Genomic DNA, 19,273 nt, shown 5'->3' with positions numbered 1-19,273 from the left:
CCCCCAGTGTGGGATCTACTTTCCCGCCCCCTCGATCAAACGCATCATCACAAATGTGCGCACAGATGGAGACACACCATCCGTAGCTTACATTGCTTTTGCTCCAGAGTTGGGGGTGGGGGACTTGATCATAAACTCCCAGGCAGAAAACCATGGCGACCATCCGCTGGTTCTAATAAAGGTTTGATGAGTCAGTGTCTTGAATGACTATAGCCAAATTGAGTCTGATCACATTCATTTTTAAAAGGCCATGTTTCAGCCACATAATTTTATAGGAATAATCGTTCTGAAGGTCATTCCCAGCATCGTTTCACACAGGTGAAATGTTTCTGGTGGTGATCAGGAATGCTGGGCGTACCTTCTCAGAGGGGGTGAAGTGTGAGGGGGATGCATCCCTCTAGCAGTGTGTCCTGTACCAGAACACTCACCATTTATGTCAGAGAAGCCCATAAGAATCACACATGATGCCTGGCCAAGTGTTTTCCAGCATCTTCAGATCTCCTTCTCTCCACAGGCTGGGATCCTTGAATCTCCAGCTTCAGGCTCTCTGGATAGAGATATACAGTAATGAAAAGAACATTGTGTGTAGGGTCAGACATTTGAGTCTGAATCTTGGCTCTGCCTCCTCCGAGCTGTGTGACCTTAGAGAAATTGCTTAACCTCTCTGAGCTCTGAGTGTCAATGTTTAGCAGGAAAAAGTGTCCTTGAAGTCCTTCCAGAAAGAGAGGCTAGAATCGGATGCCATAGGTGTCACTTTCAGAGCCCTCATATTATCAGAGAAGCCCAGGTCCTGTGGGTCTGAGAATAACTGGTTAGTACCACTGTGTGGGCTACAAGTAAAGTTTTACTCTTCTTTATTTTCTTGCCTGGGATACTTACGCAACACTGTAATACATCTGCTCCCCAAAGTTAGTTAGAAATACAATCTTTAATTTTTTTATTTTTTTGAATTTTATTTTATTTATTTTTTATACAGCAGTTTCTTATTAGTTATCCATTTTATACATATTAGTGTATACATGTCAATCCCAGTCTCCCAATTCATCACACCACCACCACCACCCCGCTTTCCCCCCTTGGTGTCCATACGTTTGTTCTCTACATCTGTGTCTCTATTTCTGCCTTGCAAACCGGTTCATCTGTACCATTAGAAATACAAGTTTTAAAAATCACCTATAATCTAACCAACCACCATTGGGTGTTTCCTACCCGATATTTTTCTGTGAAGCTATAAAGGGAAAATGTTATTTTTAAGATCTAGCCAGGAATTTCTTTTAGTGTCTGAAATAATGCATTGGAGAGCCATTTGCTGTAGAAGATGAGCTTGTGGATATTGGTGTCCTTCAGGAAGAGAGAGAGAGAAAGAGAGAGATGCTCCTTGTGTAGAATGAGAGAAAGGTATACGTAGCTCTTCTCTTGGGAGGGAGTGGTAAAGAGAATAAAAAGAGAGGAGAGAGGCGTTACCAAGACTGTGTGCAGCTATGGGCCAGTGGAAATCTGGGGGAGAAGATGGACACTTGAATGAAAAGGAATACATATATTACCCAATTTCCAATTGTTTGTCAGTTTTCTTTGTATGCATTCAACTATATTACATTCACCGATGCTCTGTATCTGTGTGTGTGTGTGTGTGTGTGTGTGTGTGTGTGTGTGTGTGTGTGTGTGTGTGTGTGTGTGTGTGTGTGTGTGGCTTAGTACTCAGGAAAGCCTGAATGGCAATCACACTGGTTCAGTGAAGGCTGGAATGGAGGCAGTCTGAGAGCATCAGGTTCCTGAAGACACAGGTGACCTCAAGACCCTAACTGCCCCTTCTTCCCAATAGATAATTAACTGGAAACCTGGACCTCCATGGGACATGATGCTGCATGCCCACATTGATCTCGCCTCGATTCCAAGAGGAAAGAGGGTGCATGAGAGTGTGAGGGGCGAGTGTATGAGAAGTAGGATGCTTTGGGCTGCAGACACACAGCTAATTGCAGGCAGCAATTTCCTTATCCACGCCCCCTCCTCATCACCACAGACTCTGCATTCACTGATACGCATGGCAATTTTATTTTATTTTTTTTAATTATTTTATTTTTTTATAGAATTAATGATTTTTTAAAAATTTTTATTTATTTATTTATTTATGACTGTGTTGGGTCTTCGTTTCTGTGCGAGGGCTTTCTCCAGTTGCGGCAAGTGGGGGCCACTCTTCATCGTGGTGCGCGGGCCTCTCACCATCGCGGCCTCTCTTGTTGGGGAGCACAGGCTCCAGACGCACAGGCTCAGTAGTTGTGGCTCACGGGCCTAGTTGCTCCGCGGCATGTGGGATCTTCCCAGACCAGGGCTCGAACCCGTGTCCCCTGCATTGGCAGGCAGACTCCCAACCACTGCGCCACCAGGGAAGCCCGGCAATTTTATTTTGTGGTTGGGGAAGAAAGGAGGAGTTTTGATTAAGAATCTTGGAAAAAGATCGATGGAGCTATGACTGAATTTCCTTATGAGGTAGGGCTGTTGGAAACCCCACTCAGACTTGCATAAACTGAGAGAGGAAAAAGGGGGAAGGGTGGGAAAGAGAGAGAACTGACTTGGCTCATATCTGAATAATTCAGTAATATTGGCTTCAGGAATGGATGGATCCAAGTTCTTCAGTGCTGTCACCTCCCTCTATCTCTGGTCCCCGCTTTCCTCTGTGTTGGCTTCATCTGCAGATGTGCTTTCCTTATGAGGTGACAAGATGCCACCAAGAGTTCCAGCCTTTTATTCTAGCCACTAAGCAACCACCGGAAAGAGAGCTTCTCTTCCCCAAGACATCTAGCTAGAGTCCCAGGGCTGACTCACAATGGCTCTTACCAACTTCATTAAATCTGTTGGTGTGGACAAGAGATAGAATGTGTGTTATTGGGAAGGTGATTCCCAAAGGAAGGTTGGGGTCCTGGAAGTTGCAGGGGACTTGAGGCTGGGCAAGCAGAAACCACAGTGTCTGTTTCTGCCCTGGTTCCCTGGATTGATTTTGGTCCCTTTCATTAAAATCCAAAAGCCATCCTCTCCCTCCTCCCCAAGACCTAAGCCTCTTTCCTGACTCCTTTTCACACAGATGCAAAGAAAAAAGGCTCCCAACCAGCAGCAACAAAGAATGAGTGCAGTTCAAACATCAGGTCCAACTCTTCACCCCATTCCCATCTCTTCCCATTAACTGGCTTTGAGCGTAGACCTGGGTGTTCATCTCTTACAAGGGTGGGACCTCAGCCCTCTCAGAATTGGAGAAAGGGGTGGAGAAAGGGCATGAGGCTCCAATGGCGTGGAGAGGCTCGTCACTCCTTGGTTGGAAGAAAAACTTAGGCGAGGGAGGACCGATCCATGGAAGCTTTGCTGTTGCCCTGGAAGCTGCCGGTGTCTGTGCTCGGGGAGCTCTGGCTGCAGTTAACTGAACCCAGGGATCAGGAGAAGGAGGAGGCAGAGACAGAAGATCCCAGGATGTTTTGCAGACTCTGAGTGACTCAGGAGCAGAGGAAGTTAGTGGCTTTCTTTATGGACTTTCAACCTGTCAGGCAAAGATGATCCTACCCACGAGGACTGGTAAAGGGGAGTGGTGTGCCCATTGATAACATAGTGTTCCCAAGCCTGAGCTCTGGGATTTCCTTATCCGTAATATGTGTGTATGCTAGATTGATTTCGAAAGTGTCCCTGAGTCTTCACCACTCCCGGCATCCATAACTTTGCAATGTGACCTTGTAGTTTCTCTGATCAAGATGTGGAGTCTACTTCCTCACCTGTTGAATGCCAGCTGGCCCCAGCATTTGCTTTAGTCACTAGGATGTCATGGAGGCAACAGCACGTGCCAGTCCCCAGCTGAGGTCTTAGGAGGTCTTGTGTGCTTCGCTGTTGTTCTTGGAAACTTACCCAGCGGCCATGTGAACAAGCCCAGGCCATCTTGCTGAATGATGGGTGACATGTGACCTCCACCCGCGCCAACTGCCAGCCAACCACCAGGCATGTGAGTGAGGTCATCCTGGAGCAGCCAGCCCCAGCCAACTTGTCAACCAACCATAGATGCAACCAGTCAAGATCACTCAAACGTTTTAAGGTACGGGATGATGGGGGTCTAAGAAATGAGGGGAAAGCAACCCTGGGAGAAACTTAGATGGCTAAGAGAACAAAGTAAAACAGTTCCCTCCTCACTCCCCACATCTTATTTTGAGCCTCACGTCTGAAAGCAGAGGCTTGATATCCCAACAAGGCTTAGCCTATCCATCAAAATGATCAATATTCCAAATTGGCATCCACACACCCACAAACTTTTACTTTCCTGAACAATGCCCTGATTCACATTAGCCCAAGAATGGAAGTCTGTATCCTTTCCAGTCCCAATGAGTCAATGTCTTAAAAAATAGGTATATATTTAGGATTTCCAAAAGAGATAATGAGCAATTGCTAATAATTATTTGAAGCCATTAGAGTTGGGCCCAGCACAATTAATGCTACTGTTGAATTTTGATAATACCAGAAAGATAATTTAAGCTCAGTGCAAGGATGGATGCCAAGACATGCTCAACAATTGAACAGAATTTTCAAACATACAGATGTAATCTTTTCAAGCAGCGTGAATTCAAGTGAATTGAATTGCGACACAATGATGGTCTCTTGTACATTTCCTAGAACGTTCAGAATTGAGAGGCAGATGTTTTCAGGGAGGGAACAAGCTCGGAGGAGTCTGGCCTGCTTCCTCAGGAGCTGGACGGGGTGCCAACATGTAGCACCAATTCAGACCAGAACAGTGGCTGCCCTTTGAGTCAACTTTGAGTCGTGACTTCTGTATTCGTTTCCTGGGCTGCTGTAACAAATTACCACAGATGTGATGCCCTAAAACAACAGCAATGTATCCCCTCACAGTTCTAGAGGCCGTAAATCCGAAGTCAAGGTGTCAGCAGGTTTGGTTCCTTCAGGAGGCTCTGAAGGAGAATCCACTGCATGCCTCTCTTGCAGCTCCCGGTGGCTGCTGCCAATCCTTGGCTTTCTTTGGCTTCTAGATGCTGTGCTCCAGTGTCTTCACGAGTCTTCACGTCACCCTCTCCTCTTTGTGTCTTCTCTTCTTCTTTTATCTTACAAGGACACTTGTCATTGGATTTAAGACCCACCGTAATCCAGGAAAAAATCATCTCAAGACTGTTAATTATATCTGAAAAGACCCCGTTTTTCAAATAAGGTCACACTTCCAGGTTGTGGGTGGGCATATAGTTTGGGGGGCCACCGGTCAACCCACTACAACTTCTAAGGCAGGAGGCTCCTGCCCACCTCTGACTTCGTCTCCTACCAAGCTCCCCATCATTCCAGGCACATGGGCCTCATGACTGTTCCTCAAACACACAGGCTTCATTCTTAATCAGGAATGCTGCTCCCTCTTCCAAGAATGTTATGCTGCCTTCCAGCCATTCAGGTCCCAATTCCAGCGTCTCTGTCTCAAAGTGACCTTCCTTGATTGCTCTGTATAAACTGACACCCCATCTCCAGTCTCTCTTCATGACATTCTTCTGTTTTACTTTATTCATGGCATTTGACACCATTTGAAATTACTGTAGGTATCTGTTTATTCTTTTGTCTCCCTTCACTAAAATATAAAGCTCCATGAGATCAAGGACCTCCCTGCCGTATTGATCGGAATAACACCTCTATCAATCTGAGCAATTTCTGTCCTGTTGTAGACACTCAATGAAGAGTTGTCGAGTGAATGACTGTATATGCCACACTGGGTATCACAAAGTCAGGTTCATAACTTGAGAAATTGTCTGACCTTCTGAAATGAGAGGAGTTTTCCAGAATGAAGACCTCAAGTTATGTGTCAAGGAGAGAGAACTCTCGTCCACAGGGAGAACGGAGGTGTGGTAGAGCCCAGGCCTGACTGTGTTTTATAAGCACCATCATATGATTCTAATGGGGCAGCCAGGATTGAAGACCAGTGATCTAAGACAGTCACAGCAGTTCCATTCCTTTTGTCAAGTGATTGATATAGTAATCTGGGCATGTGACATAAACATGGTCAACAGACCATGAGGCCAAATCAGCTGGGGATATTCTGGGAAAGCTGTTCTTCCATTTAGAAAAAGGACACAGAGGGAGATTGTTTTCCACCCCTGGGTAGCACTCTCCTTGTGGAATATAGACCAGACCTCCCCTGTGCGACTATGGAGAGATTTCACTGCACGTGTCACTTCTGTAGTTTTTCTATCAGTTATCCTATTGGCAGTCATATAGTAGAGATCTAGTCTATTTTCCATCATCCAAGGACATGGGCTTTTCTGCAGGGCTCCATGGTTGAGAAACTAAGGAGCATAATGATGAGCATTTATGTTCTTTCCCTCTTTTTGGTATGCCAGCATCAGATGGAGTTTATTCTTACCTCGTGGCCTCAAGATGACTGCTACAGTTCCAGGCATCACACAAAGGCAGTGCCACCCAGGGTCAGGAAAGAGGCTGTAAATATCTCATGTCTTTCTTCTCTGTTGACCCCACTTTCCTATAGTCCAGCCCCAGCTGACTTAGACTTCAGGGTTCATTGGCCAGCTTTATGTGTGCACCGAGATAAATATGATGCTGTTGGACAATGATTCTCTGGGAATAGGAAAGTCAATAAATAAAGACTCCTAAGTATCAGAAAAAAAGAGCCCTGGATTTGGAGACCACAGTGACCTGGGTTCAAATACCAGCCCTGGCTCCTTATCCACTGTGTGATCTGGTGGCGTCCCAGGCTGCAGCTTCCTCTCTGTAAAATGGATAAATGGCTCTCCTGGTCTTAGTTCTCCTTAGCACTTTCTCATGCCTGAGAAGCCAGAACCCAGAAAACCTCAGTGTTCTTTAGGCACCTTCGAGTTTTCTCTTCAACAAGCCACTCGGAGATGCCAAAGGAAACCAATTATTAAAGAGAATTACCTCCCAGGCATGTAAGCATGTCCTAATTTGCTGGTTATAAGCTGGAAAACAATTTCAACCAGGTGGAGGTGCCCTGCCCCTGACACTGGCCACCAAATTGTTGCCATCTTACTTCTCTGAAGGAGGCTCTGCTATAAGATATTAGAGGGAAAAATACGGGCTCTTTTCTACCCTTTACTCCAAATTCTGCTCTGGCTTAAAAGCCTTAAATATTTTCAAGTGCTTAAAAAAAATAAAAACCTCCTGGATGGACACTCTTAATATATCTGTGAAAGTATGCCTCAAAGAGGGGATGGACTTGCACTTGCGAGGTTAGAACATGTCATATCAAGTGAAATATAAAAATCTGAATCCCCAGCCCCCTCCCAGAGCACTGCCGTTCTCACTTGTTTGTGGTGTTCAAGGAAAAGCATCTTTGACTTCCTCTCTTAAAGCGACAGTGCCCCATCAGCACCTGCAGGATGAGCCATTAAGGTCTCATGAACCAGCCAGCAGCACAGCCCCCAGCTGCTCAGAGACCACCCCCGCCCTTGTCCTGGCAATTCTCACAGATCCCGGATCTCATCCAATGGACTTCAGCAAAAGTTGATTTATCACCGCTAACGTGAGAATGTATTTACCGCTCGCCAGGCGCTGTCTTAAGTATATTAGCAATCACCACTGAAATTTACATTGAACGTGCCACGTGTGGGACATGGCTTCACGTGCTTTATACATACATTTACTGCATTCTCATAGTAACCCTATTAGGTTCTGCATTTGAGGAAACAGGCTCAGAAAAGTGCAGTAAATTTCTTGAGGTTTTTCAACTAGGGAGGGGCAGAGTTGGGTTTCAGACCCTGATGCAAGTCACAAATGTATACAATTACATAAGTTAATGTACTTCACATGAATATAAATGTACTATACGGAGACGTGTCTTGCAACAGCCTAAACTTTGTACCTAAACTTTCTGTATGTGACAGTGTGGGAGTGAGGAAACTACTCTTTTATTTTTAAAGTGTAACCGAATTATACTGTTATTTTATTTCCAGGAAAAAACAAAGGCTTTGAGTTCTGGGCAATATTGCAGACACTTACTTTTACCAAGTAGAAGCCATTTCCTGTCCAGTCACAGCTTTTGCTCTGTAGCTGGGAACACGATTCCTGTTTACTAAGTGCTGACACACTTTACTATATACTACAGTACGGACTACAGTGTCACTTACTAGATAGCCACTCGGGTAGAGCTGGGATTTGAACCCAGGTCTCAGGACCCCAAAGGTCCACTAAAAACGGTTTCTTTCTATGAATAGGACTGTTCTAATATTCCAGAAACGCTTTGAGGGCATCTGCTATAACTAAGCATGTATCAGACAAGAGAGGAGCAGAATTAAGGCTGCGAGATGGGCTTGAGGGTTCACACAAATGTTTACTGGGCATAGACTGTGCTAAGCACTGGGATAAATGCCACAGATACAGAGTTGGAAAATTAGACACAGTCCTTGCCCCGTGGAGTCTAGTGTGGAGGACTGTTGTTAAACATAGAATATAATGGATTCTATCATTTCAGACTGTGAAAAGAGCTATTAAGGAAAACAAAAGGGAAGGTCTCATTTAGCTGGGGGTGGGGGGGAGGGAGAGGTTAACCAGGAATGTCTGCTTTAAAGATATGATATATGATGAGCCCTCAAGGATGGGGCGCCGTTTGCAGATGGAGAGTGAGGTGGAAGTGCATTCCCGGCAGAGGTTAACAGCATGTGCAAAGGTCCTGAGGCAGACATGAGCTTGGCACTTAGAGGAACAGAAGGGTTAGTGCAGCTGTATTACTATTGAGAGGGTCTAGGCCACAGGATGATGTTAGAGAGGTGCACTTCTTGGAGTCCAGCTAGGGAAACAATGCAGGAGGTCCTGGCTTAGGCTGATCAAGAAGAAGCCAGTGCCTGCAGCAGCACACCCAATGAATTAGCACCTCTGGAAGTCACAAGGAAGGACCAGGGAGGAAGATGAGCTGCAGGCACAGAGCAGAGCCATGAAGGTGAGCAGATTGGAGGGGTTGGCCTTGGTGAGCCAGCCAGCATCATACTGTACCCATACTAGCCCTTTCTCTTTTTTTTTTGGTATATTTTTATTTTATTTTTTCATTTATTTTTTATTTTTTTGGCCATGCCACGCAGCTTGTGGGATCTCAGTTCCCCGACCAGGGATTGAACCTGGGCCCACGGCAGTGAAAGCGCCAAGTCCTAACCACTGGACCACCAGGGAATTCCCCCTTTCTTCATCCCTAATTATCTCTGTGACATTAGACCAGACTTTGGTGTTTTAGGGTCTCCCTGTCTCTTAACTGGCTGCATTTTATTCAAGTCTGCCATCTGAGAACGTCACTCCCCAGCTTTCAGGAGAGAATGAAAACTCCTTAGGTGAGCACATCAGTCCCTTGGTGATTTGGGGCCTGCCCACCTCTCACCGCATGACTCTCTCCATCTCCTGCAACCTATAGCATTGAAGCTCCACCATTGTTCCTTGGGATTCCATAATGCCTTGCCTTGCACTCACTGATGGTTGACTAGATTACGCCAAAAATCTTTTCTAGCTCTAAGAACCCAAGAAAGAAGTGCAAACTCTTTTTCTGACAATAGACATAACAAGCATGAGTCAGTCACCCTGCTTCACTGTTGATCAATGACAAACCCATTGTCATGTGTGAGCTCCGTGTCAGTCCCCACTTTCATTAGAACTGTTTGCCCTCCTTTGTTGAGACGCATCTGTAACACTGATGTGTTAAAATAAGTCGCCTAGAGAGTTTCTTTTGTGTGGAGATGTGGTCATAAGGTATGTTGAGTTTCTGTTCTCTTCCAGGGGCCGAGGAGTGGTTGGTTACCGAGGGGTATTGGATGCCCCCGGCCTGCTCCCTCGGTCTCTCTCATTTCTGGGGAGTAGCTGGCAGTATTGCAACTGCTTTGTGAGGGAGACTTTCTCAAGGAAGGAAGCAGCGTTCACTACAGAGAGAGCGCACGAGGCAGGGGAGTGGCAGGAGACTTTGGGAGGATTTCTGAGCTGTGAATGGCAGGTTGTCAAGAGGCTGCGGAATTAACTGGAAGAGGAGCGCGCTGGTTGAATTACTAGTGAGGTTTGGGTTCTCTCCCGGCTCGGGTGATCCTGGTGGCCTGCACTGCCCAGTTAAAGGACGCAAAAGCTCTAGTATGAAAAGGAAGAGCAAAGCTCTTTGTGGAAACTGTACGTCCCCACAGCCAGATCTTCTTGTGACTTAGCTCTCACTGGCTGTGGAGAGCATCAGTGGAAACTCCTGAACCGCGGGGGGACTTCTGAGTTGCCCGCCCCCCCCGCGCCTTAGTGGTTGCGCCTCGTCTGAGTGCTCCCACCACCCGTTCCTGGACTCTGTCCCTTGACTTCTGTCTCCTCCCCCGGTTCCTCGTGGCCACTGGCTTAGTTCACTCTTCAGCATCCTGCAGCCAGGTTACAGCGCTGCCTCTGTCCGGTCTCCTAGCTTTGTTCTCTTTATTTCTTCTACTTGTTCTCCTTCCTCTAGCCTAATCACTCCGAGTTAAAGTTCTGCCATCGTACGCCTGGGTTCATAACTCCTGGTCTGGCACTTTCCTCCATCAGAAGACCTATGCACTCTCTTATTTAACATCCTTATTGAGATGTAACTGATATACAGTAAACCACACTGTCTCAAGTGTACAATTAGAATAGTTTTTTTAAATAAATTTATTTATTTTATTTATTTATTTTTGGCTGCGTTGGGTCTTCGTTGCTGCACGCGGGCTTTCTCTAGTTGCGGCGAGCGGGGGCTACTCTTTGTCGCGGTGCACGGGCTTCTCACTGCAGTGGCTTCTCTTGCTGGGAGCACGGGCTCTAGGCGTGCGGGCTTCAGTAGTTGTGGCTCGCAGGCTCTAGAGCTCAGGCTCAGTAGTTGTGGCGCACAGGCTTAGTTGCTCTGCAGCATGTGGGATCTTCCCAGACCAGGGCTCAAACCCGTGTCCCCTGCATTGGCAGGTGGATTCTTAACCACTGCACCACCAGGGAAGCCCACAATTAGAATAGTTTTGACATGCATATCCACCTGTGAAACCATCACCACAATCCCGACCATGAGCATATGAATCCCCCCCCAAAAGTTTCCTCTTGTCCCTTTGCAAGCCCCTCCATGCTCGCTCCCTCCCTCCCGTCCTCAGGAAAACACTGGTCATTATAGGTTGCTTTGCATCTTCTATGATTTTAGATCAATAGAATCATACCGTGTGTGCTCTTCTTTTGTCTTACTTCTTTCACTTGGCATAGTTATTTTTGAGATTCATTGTTGCTGTTGCAGATACCAAAAGTTCATTGCCTTTTATGGCTGCACAGCATTGCGTCATATGGATGATAGATTTAGCACAATGAGTTCATCCAGTCACCTGTTGATGGACAGCTGGGTGTTCTTGGTTTGGAGCTATTGTACAGGAAGATGCTGTGAGCATTCCTCTACAAGTCTTTGTATGGATATACATTTTTATTTCTTTTGAATAAATACCTAGATGTGGAATGGCTGGGTCATATGGTAATATATTATCTTCGAGTAGATCTTGAACAATTGCATATTGTGTTGTAGGAAAGGATGATACCTGTGAACTTCTACATATAGTTGTGGGATGCCTCCAAGTGCTTATCATGGAACCACAACACATGTACTTTCTTCTTTCTTTATCCTTCCCTCAACCCCACAGGTTTCTGCCTTGCTGGCTTCTTGCCTTCAAAACAATTTATGAAGGAAGAATCCAACTTTTCTTCATGTCTCAAGACATTGTGTGTACTTGGAGCCATCCTCCAAGTAATGGCTGTCTCTTGGCTGTGGTTCCAGGATAACATTATAAGAGACCACGTTGGTTTCCAAAGGGTGGGACAGGCTCACTGCATATTTATCCTGTTACAGGAATCAGAAAGGAAAATATGCATCCATTTCGTAAGCATCTTCAGATTTGACCACCTTCTCCAGGCAGCAAATATTCAATAGGTCAGTGACAGCTCTGGAGCCACACCACCTGGATCTGAGTCCTGGTTTGTGTCATTCTCTAGATACGGGACTTTGTGCAAGTTACATAACTTCCTGTGTCTCAGTTTCCTCTTGGACACAACAACTCAACAGACTTAGCAGACCATGGGGTCTTTCTGAGGGTTAAAGGTGGAAAGCATAGCGCCTGGCACGTAGTCAGTTCTCTTGAAATGGTATCTATTATTGTCGTATCCAATCTCCCTCCAGCCTAAGCTGTCATCACTGTGGCAACCCATGTAACAAAAGGGATCAGAGGTGAGGTCACCTTTGATGCCCCCAAAGTTTACGGCACCACCATTCCATTCAGCACTCTGCTTTGAAGATGCCTTGTTAGTCTATATTTTTCATAATCAATGGCCCTAAGCACCTATGTGAAGGATGAATGGAAATAACACAGGTATGTTAAAGCAATTAGTTGGGACCACAGAAACGCCCAAAGAAATAAAATTAAAATTCATTATGTTAGTGCATGGGCCTTCATGGCCATTTTCCTTGAGATAACGTCAAATATCTGGCAGAATGTTGGTGAGTAGGGGGGAACACTGCAGGAAAAAAATCAAGATCTTCCCCCATACCGATCCTGTTTTATTAATACTGAACCTCGATACAAATAATGTTATACCCAGGTAACCCTGACTTATTAGTATTCTTCAGCACACGGCACCTCTGGGATCTTCACGGAGTTCAACGATACTGCGAGGCTTCGGGAATATGCAGCCGAGCAGGCTGCCTTTTAGGGATGATGGCCCTTTTGAGCTCTGTCTGCGCTTCGTGGTTTTCTGTGTCCTCCACAGCTGGGCGGTCAGCGTCGCCTTCTCTCGCCTGCCTCCTCTTGCTTCTTCTCGTCTCCTTCTTCAGCTGGGTGCAAAGTGTGACGTGATTCGCCTCCAGCGCAGACCTCAGAGGCTACAGTTTGCTTTGAGCAATATTGGTGACGTTTTTTGGATCCTCTGTTGTATTTTGATGTTCAGGTTCAACCTCTACTCCTCACTGGGGATTTGAATAAGCAAGGCTGGTGTAAAAATAACCACTGGTATATGAACATCATGTCATGTTTGTATAACGAAGGGCAGGGGTTTTATTTCATTTGAGATTCTCCCAAGAAAGGGAAAGGTTACAAATAGTGCCAGAGAGGCATTTTCAATGCAGGAATGGGATCAACGACCTAGATCCCTCGATCGTCTAGTCAAGGAGCAGTGAGATGCTATGGAATGAATGGGGGTTTACAGCCAGACAGAACCGGATTCCAATTCCATCCTTAGCTCCCCACCAACACGATGGGGAGGCTAGTCCCTCGTCCCCAGAATTTGGGGTTTAGAGGCTTACGGATGTCAAGTGCGTGGCACTCGAGGAAGCTGGACACCTTCATCTCCATCCACTGGGGCAAAGCATACTTCCTCCCTTCCTGAGGTCGTTTCTCTCAGCTGCCCAGTGTAGGGACAGAGCCCAGACATCCTAGAAGCAGACCTCACGAGGGCAGGGTTCACTCTGGTTCCCAGAGCCTGGCCCTGCTGCACAGTGGATATTTCATAAGTAAATGGTTCAAGAGTACCCGGATCTCGGATCAGGCTGAGATTGTCATGTGCGTTGCTGGTACTTACGGGAGTAGGTGAGGATTTTTTTTTTTTTTTTTTTTAGCTGTTTCAGTCCTAATTAAGACCGTGCTTGATTGAAATTCACAGCCTCCCAAACACATCTCACTATTCCTACTTCCCCTTTGCAGGTTCCTTGCGAAAGCTTGTCTCGCTCTTGTTCTTGACAGCTCTGCGTCTGGCTGAAGTGGGTTCAGCCCAGCCTCCCTCTGCCTCTAACCTGGGTAATTAACTTCAGTCCAAGCTGCAGCTCATTATCTCCCTGCAGGTGTTAACTGAAGCAGAGCTGACCTCTTAGGAGCTCATTAGTCAGATGCCAGAGGTAGAACGTAGACTAGGATTGCTGGGGCCTCCGTGACAGTGCTGTGGACCAGAAGTCTCTCTGTTGGAGTACTTTACATCAGCATGTTTAAAGAATAAAATAGCAATGACCTGTCATGTCTTGGATATCTCCCTATAGGATGCTTTCTTGCCAAACTTTCCCTTGGCATGGTGCCACCCACTTGTATTTAGGGACCAAAATACAAGGTGAGAAATAACCCGTAAACTGTTTCTGTGTTCGCTCGAAGGCTGTTGTTGACAGCCACGCTCATTACTTAACACAGGGCCTTCCCTCTGAGAAGCCCTCGAGAAATTCTTTTCGGTTTTCAGTACGAGAGACAGTTGTACGTTTGTAGGGCAGCCGATGGTGGAGAAGCGCAGCTCAGTGCAATGAGAAGGGGGCAGGTCTTGGAGAGAGCAGACCTGGATGTGAATTTCCTCCTGACCACTTTCTAACTCTCAGCTCTCAGGTTGGGCACCTCTTTCATTTTCCAACGCAGAAGATAATACTTAGCTTACATTTTGTCGTGAGGATTAGATGAGGTAATACAGGTAGAAGCCCGGTACTTAGTTTGTACATGACTGATGGTCAGTGCCACTGTTGTTTGCTTCTATGTATAGACATGAAACTCATAACTAATTGTCTTTGCCTCTTCTAGATGCTGGGAGGTACAGAAGCAAATTTGTGGCCAATCTCCAGCAAATGTCTAGGGCTCCTTGGTGTGGATTTTGTGTAACAAATCTTGCTCCTGGTTCTCTCTCCCTTTACTGTTTATTCGGTTGGGGTGTTTTCTGTTTGCATATTTTAATTAATTGGTTATAATTTATTATACCTGACGTATTGCATATATCTTTGATACCTTCCTCAACTCCTGTTTGGAATAAGCTGAGATAGAAACATTCTAAGAAAGAAAGAAAGAAAGAGAGAGAGAAAGAGAGAAAGAAAGAGAGAAAGAAAGAGAGAAAGAGAGAGAGAAAGAGAGAAAGAACGGAAGGAGGGAAGGAAGGGAGAAAGAAAGAAAGAAAGGGAGGAAGAGAGGAAGAGAGAAAGAGAGAGAGAGAGGGAGAGAGGGAGAGAGGGAGGGAGGGAGGGAAAGAAAGGAAGGAAAGGAAAGAGAAAGAAAGAAAGAAGGAAGGAAGGAAAGAAAAAGAAAGAAAGAAAAAAAGACCTTGGCAACCTCTGGCATTCAATTTTAAGTGATCAATTTTAAAAATTTGAAGGAAAAATATCAATATAGAGGCTATCAAGAAAATGATTAATGCCCACTCTAAAAATGGAAGGTATCTTTCGGAAATTAACCCTTTATCCGATACATGGTTTGCAAATATTTTTTCCATTTCTCACGTTGCCTTTTTACCCTACTGATTATTTCATTTGATATGCAGAAGCTTTTTAGCTTGATGTACTCCTACTTGTCTATTTTTGCTTTTGTTGCCTGTGCTTTTTTTTTTTTGCCTGTGCTTTTTTAATAACCCAATTAAAAAGTGGATGAAAGACTTGAATAGACATTTCTCCAAAGAAGACATATAAATGGCCAACAAGTACATGAAAAGATGTTCAATGTCACTAATCAACAGGGAAATGCAAATCAAAACCACAATGAGATATCACTTCACACCTGTTAGAATGCCTGTCATTAAAAAAAAAAAGACAGCAAGTGTTGGCAAGTTTGTGGAAAAATTTGAACCCCTGGTCCACTGTTGGTAGGAATGCAAAATGGTGTGGTCACTATGAAAAACAGTATGGAGGTTCCTCAAAAACTAGCCAAGACACGGGAGCAACCTAAGTGTCCAAGGATGGATGAATGGATAAAGAAGATGTGGTACATATATACAGTGGAATACTACTCAGCCATAAAAGAGAATGAACTAATGCCATTGGCAGCAATGTGGATGGACCTCAAGATTATCATACTAAGTGAAGTAAGTCAGACAGAAAAGACAAATATCATATGATATTACTTATATGTGGAATCTAAAAAAGATGATACAAATGAACTTATTTACAAAACAGAAACAGACTTACAGACATAAAAAACAAACTTATGGTTACCAAAAGGGAAGGATGGGGGGCAGAGATAAATTAGGAGGTTGGGCTTAACAGATACACACTATTATATATAAAATAGATAATCAACAAGGACCTACTGTATAGCACAGGGAACTCTACTCAATATTCTGTGATAACCTGTACGGGAAAAGAATTTGAAAAAGAGTGAATATATGTATATGTATAACTGAACCTCTTTGCTGTACACCTGAAACTAGCATTGTAAATCAACTATACCCCATTATACAATTAAAAATTAAATTTTAAAAAATTTTAAAGAAAAAAAGTTAAAAATAGAACTACTATATGGTCCTGCAATCCCACTTCTGGGTATTTATTCAACAGAATTGCAGTCAGGATCTCAAAGAGATATTAGCACTCCCATGTTCATTGCAGCCTTATTCACAATAGCCAAAATGTGGGAAACGACCAACTGATGGATGAATGGATAATGAAAATGTGGTATATACATGCAATAGAATATTATCCCACCTGGAAAAAGAAGAAAATCTTGCAATGTGTGACAACATAAATGAACATTGAGGACATTATGCTAAGTGAATTAAACCAGTCACAGAACAACAAACACTATATGACTCCACTTATATGAACTATCTAAAATAGTCAAACTCAAGCAAAGAATAGCATGGTGGTTGCCAGGGCCCGGGGGAGGGGGAAATGGAGAGTTGCTGATCAATATGTATAAACTTTCAGTCATGCAAGATGAATAAGTCCTAAAGATCTGCTGTACAACACAGTGTCTATATATGACTATACTGAATGTATCCTGAAAAAAAAATCTCTCAAGGTGGTAGATCTTATACTCAGTGTTCTTACCACAGTAAAATTTAAACAAAGAAGAAAGTATCCACCTTTTTATTTCTTCTCTCCCATTAGGGGGTTCAGGATATATCTCCCTATTGTCTCTCTTAAGATTTTTTTTTCTTGGAAACATATTATTTGACACAAGTTGAGCCAAATGTCAAAGTTTTTAAATCAAGGTTGTTTGGCTCCTGTTCTTACTCATCCATTCTCATTTCCTTCTTTTTGGGCGATTTGCCTTTCATATACACATATTACAGCCCCATCATGGTAGACGCCTAGGACTCTCCCAGCTACCAAATTCATCCGGAGGTCGGATTAGCCCTGGGGGATCCTGGGCAGGTCACTTAACTTTTCTGAGCTCATCTTCCTTAACTTCACCCTTATCATCTGTAAAATGAGGCGGATAATTTCTTCCCTATAGACTATTCATACTAAAGGCAATAATATGTTTGAGACTATCTGGCAGGTGCTCAATAGAATATTATTTTCCTTTCTCTTAGTTTCCAAATCCTGGATGAACCCAATTGTAGAATTTCAAACCTGATCTTGTTTGAAACACCTGTTCCTCCTTGCCTGATCTCAAGTCATTATTGGGTGAGCTCGATGTCTTTCCAACACTAATACTCTGGATCAGTTCCCATTGTACTAAACTAGTTTCTGCTGAAATTATATGATGGTAAGTTGTGTTTCAGATAAGTGGTTCGTCAGCTTGGTCATCATTTGGCTGTATAGATGTCTGCAACACTGGCCTCTACTGTACGGAAGCATAGCCCCCGATTGGGGTCCATCCAGCCCAGAAGGCTATCTCTGATGGACACAGGGAGATTTACAGCCTTGTACTGTCTTGAATCTATAATGCCTAACTCTCTCATTATAATACTGAGAATAACTAATATTGAACACTTAGGCATAGTGCTAAGTCTATGCATTTTACATGCATAATCTCTTTTACCCCTTGTGTTAGTTTTCTATTGCTACGTAACAAATTACCACAAATTTCGTGGCTTAAAACAACAAACGTGCATTCTCGCCCATCTTCCAGGGACTAGGATTCCAGGCATGAGTTAGCTGGTGCCCTACTCAGGGTTTCTACTCAAGGCTCCACTCCAGGTATCGGGCCACGCTGCCTTCCTATTTGGAGGCTTGACTAGGGAAGAACTCACTTCCTATTTCCCTGAGGTCGTTTGGAAGAAGTCATTTTCTTGTAGTTGTAGGATTGATGTCCCTGTTTCCTTGCCACCTGTCAGCCAGGGACTTCTTTAAGGTCCAAGAACGTGTTCTCTAATCTCTATCGTGGTCCCTTCCTGTCATAAAAGAGCAGCTTAATTCTCCAAGATGAGCAGGAGAATCTCTAGCTCCAGTTGGCGGGACCTGTTGGACCACATACATTTTATTTTTTTTAATAAATAGTACAATTTTAGATTGGTTCCTTTTTCATGTATTAGATGGTGCCTTGTATAACGTAACACAATCACAGGGGTGACCATCCCACCCCCTTTGCCATGTTCTGTTGCGTAGAAGCAAGTCACAGCTTCCTCCTCACTCAAGGGAGGAGATTCTGCAAGGGCGTGGATGCCAGGAGGCGGGAATCATGGGGTCATCTTGGAATTCTGCTCGCCATACTCTTCATCACTACTCTCTATGGTGGATATTTTTATGACACTCATTGTACACAGCAGGCACTGAGGCTTAAGTACCTGCCGAGGTTGCTCAGCCATCTCAAGCCTAAGCAGTAGCCTAAGAACAGTTTAGTGCATGTTATAAACAGTGTCTAGGAATTCCAGGGTGTTTCCACACCTGCCTGTGGGTAGAAAGTTAAAGGATGGAGAGCCTTGAACTTAACTCTGTAACTCGGGAACTCTTTTGTGTAAACAATGTTTGCACAGTATCTTAGCCACACGTATAGCCACAGTATCTTTGCACAGTATCTTAGCCAATGTTTGCACAGTATCTTAGCTACAGCCCATGTATCCTGGCCTTTATTTCAACTTTGTAAGGACTGGCAATTAATCCGATCAAAGTTTGGAAGCTTATTTCTCAACTAAAGCAAACGCCGAGAAGTCAGATAAAACAGCAAGGTTTTAAACTTTTTCTTCAGTTTCTAAAATGAAAAACCACGTGGAAAGGAAAAAGTAGTTCATCTGGGATTTAAACCACTTGAGGGTAGTGGTTTTATATTAAACTGTAACCGGAATGAAAAAAAAAAAAAAAGGCAAAGGATTTGCTTAAGGCCACAGAGAACTAGTAAGGGGCAGAGCCAGTACTGACAACAGATGGAGAAGACATAGCTTGCTTGCTTGCTTTTTTCTTTTTTAATTTCATTGGAGTAGAGTTGATTTACAATGTTGTGTTAGTTTATGCCGTACAGCAAAGTGAATCCGTTATACATATACATATACCCACTCTTTTTTAGATTCTTTTCCCATATAGGTCATTACAGAGTATTGAGTTGAGTTCCCTGTGCTCTACAGTAGGTCCTTATTAGTTATCTATTTTATATATAGCAGTGTGTATATGTCAATCCCAATCTCCCAATTTATC

At 44.2% G+C, this 19,273-nt stretch overlaps 1 long non-coding RNA gene across 1 annotated transcript; it reads right to left on the bottom strand.

Moving 5' to 3' along the window:
* Nucleotides 1-979: 979 nt before the first annotated feature.
* LOC309645187 lies at nucleotides 980-9,255 on the bottom strand. The gene is made up of 2 exons (XR_014254783.1): nucleotides 2,382-9,255; nucleotides 980-2,032 (listed from the first exon to the last, which is right to left on the bottom strand). It is a non-coding gene; the product is annotated as an uncharacterized lncRNA (long non-coding RNA).
* Nucleotides 9,256-19,273: the final 10,018 nt, after the last annotated feature.

The sequence above is a fragment of the Balaenoptera physalus genome, assembly GCF_965194825.1.
Source record: "Balaenoptera physalus genome assembly, chromosome: 16".
Taxonomy (NCBI): domain Eukaryota; kingdom Metazoa; phylum Chordata; class Mammalia; order Artiodactyla; family Balaenopteridae; genus Balaenoptera; species Balaenoptera physalus.
Note: the sequence above shows the minus strand (reverse complement) of the source record. Positions and strands in the feature narration are given on the sequence as shown.